Raw genomic sequence first — 2,977 nt, 5'->3', positions numbered from 1 at the left:
TAATAGATTTATTTCCTACTAACAGGGCATTATATTCTGTGATCCCTGCCTCTGCTCAGCCAGGATGGCTATCCAAAGTTTGGGCCTGTTCACGTGACAGGGATGCAGGGGAAAAGCTAAAATGCTTAAAAATTAGCCATGGCTTTGTTTGGTGTAGGAAATATCCCCTATCCCCTCTGGACCTGCCACATTAAGCATGGTCTGCTTAGCTGAAAGAGCCAGCTCTGCTGCTGGAGGGAGCGAGCAAACGCACTGACAGCACCTGAGCAGAGGCACAAGGCTGTACTGAATCACTGTTTGGGCCAGCACTGCCCAGCCTGTCCGATGCAGCTCTCTGGAGTCTCCTGGATATGGGAGCAGCAGTTTGGGAACAGCTCAGAGATCCTCAGGAGCTCTCAAGAGCAGTAGAAAGACTTAAAAGTCATTCAGGGGTTGGACCAAGACTCGGGGTGTATCAAGCCCGTGAGATACCAGCTGGACTCGCCCAGTTTAGACAAAATGATGGCTACCTTTGCTATTTTATAGGCACTTATTGCAAACTGCAATTTTATTTTGCCTCTGGTTACCCTGAAGCTGAATTATGACCTTAAATATACTACTGGCAGTTTCCCAAAGGAGGAAGGAACTCCTTCTTCAGGCTCAACAAGCCAAGCTCAGTTTTTCCTCTGTCCTGTCCTCGCACAGCCCAAGAAAGCTTCGCTGCGTCTGAGTGACACTGAGACCATCCCCTGCCTTTAGCTTTATGAACGAGTGTTGACATTTGGTGTCCCCTGCAAGTCTAACCCATGGCTGGCACCTGCAGCACTTTCTCCTCAGAAGTAGTGAGTGCACCGAGTTACAAAAAAGCCTCTCCAACGGCAAAACACCTGCAGAAAGTCACCTGAAGCTGTTTTTCCTCATCCAGGGGAAGCCCAGGATGAGAGTTTCCTGGTGCCTACGTGGCATGGCCAGCAAAGCCCCACTTTCTGCATAGCCCTGAACTCAGTGGCGTGTGGCTAACTGGACTCCGTGTCACTGGCCTTTTGTGGAAACCCTCCTAGGATTTGCCAGACAAAGCTCCTCTCTCTCCCCTTTGCTTGAGGGTCCCTCTCCCTCCGCCCCGTCCTGCTCCGGCTGGCTCAGCGGCCGCTCTCCCCCAGCTCCAGGCTGCACATGGCACTGGGAGCTCCAGCAGCTGATCCCCTTAATTAGGTCACAACTAGAACACGCGTAAAACACTTGCACCAGCCAGATCCTCTGAAGGAAAAACATGCAAGCTCTGCCACTGGAGTAAAATCTTGAGGGAGGAAGGGTGCCAAAGCTGAAATAACTCTTCCAAACTTTGTTGGTAGGAACCCTGGTTCAGTTTCAGCTCAACAGCTGGGTCCCTGCTCCCTGACACTGTAGCTAAGTGGTAGTGTTGCTTTAATTTCCTCTTGCTCCTGCTGCAACGCCAGATTGCTTGGATATTCGTAAACAGAAGGAGTTTAATGAAAATTATAATTAGAGCCCCGCGGTGCTCTTGCAGGTCGCCTTTACACTGGGCTGCCTATTTCCATTACAAATCAGGCTGGTGTCACTGCGGAGTCTGCAGGGAGAGGAGGGAATTCATTAAAAGGGAAGTGCAGGGTGGGTGAGAAATAGGGGAGAAAGAAAATGATATTGTTATTATTAATAATCTAGGAAATTGGGATCAGCCATGGTCTTTGTCTCAACTTTGCTCCTAGAAGGAACGCCCACTCGTAAGGGTCCTGCAGCAGGAGGGGAGAGAGCACAGCCACCCAGACGTTTCCGCTGGTAATTCCGGTACAAACGGACTCCTTCTCACAGGGCCGCTGTTTCTCACGGCACGCAGAGTGGCAATGAACGCTTGCTCTTCCCGACCAGGACACAGGGATGTGCTTCTGTGGGGAAGAGGGAAGCCCCCACGCAGTGCAGCGCTGGCACATCTGCTGACTGGAGGCACAGCGAGCATCCAGCTGCATCGCGTGCTGAAGGGCTCCGTAAAACCCGGGCTTGACGGAGCAGGAGAGAAGATCCCATGGGAACAACCCGGAGGCATCTGGGCAGTGCTGCACAGACACCCAGCTCAGCTTCCGCACACAGCAGCGCAAACCGGTGTTACCCCAAATACAGATCCATGCCCTGGGTTTGATTCTGCTGCTGCTGCTCCACCAACACCCTCGAGCACGGCTATTCACCGTCTGTTTTCCCATGTATATACTGGAATTAGAAATAATACCCTCATTTTACACAGAGGATGGCTGCAGACTTAGGCTGTATTTGTAAAAAGCTTCTTTAATATTTCATACTAATCACCCTGCATCAGCAGAAACCACATCGTCATTGCAATAGTGTTTTTACTGGATGCCTGCCTGCCCATAAAAAGAGGTGGCATTTTAGGTTGGGGACCTCCCCATGATGATCACAGTGCCAGCCCCTCTTCCCTTTCCCATCACTGTCACATTCTCAAAACAGAGGTAAATTCACCTTGCTCCCGTGCCTGCGTACCCCCAAACTCAGCCCTGTTGATGCTCCCACCCAGCAAAGGATGCCCAGTCAGTCCACCTGCCAGACCCCTACTGCTGCTCCTCTCCACCATTAATCTTAATTAATCATTAATCTCACCCTCCACAGCCGGAGGACATAACTTTAGTCTAATAAACAGCTGGGAAGTCAGCACAGAGCCCGCGAGCGACTACTGCAGAAGTGGTTGGGGTTACATATCCAAACCCACGCAGGAGACTTTCCCCTCTGCACGTCACGGCAACATGCAGAAAGTTTTCAGGCAAATTAGAAGCTGGAGGTATTTTAGGAGTTGGGCTGCAAGTGGGCCAAGTGGTTTGCTTGCATTTCATGCACGTTGTTGTCAGGATAAAACGAGCCATACTGCGATGGCTGAGTTTTAATCATGACTAGTAACACTCCTGGGTTTTATGCTTTGTCAAAAAAACAACCTAACATAAAAATGTGCTTATTTCAGTTAAAAAAAATAGGA

The sequence above is a fragment of the Eurypyga helias genome, unplaced genomic scaffold (genome assembly GCF_000690775.1).
Source record: "Eurypyga helias isolate BGI_N326 unplaced genomic scaffold, ASM69077v1 scaffold24743, whole genome shotgun sequence".
Taxonomy (NCBI): Eukaryota; Metazoa; Chordata; class Aves; order Eurypygiformes; family Eurypygidae; genus Eurypyga; species Eurypyga helias.
Note: the sequence above shows the minus strand (reverse complement) of the source record.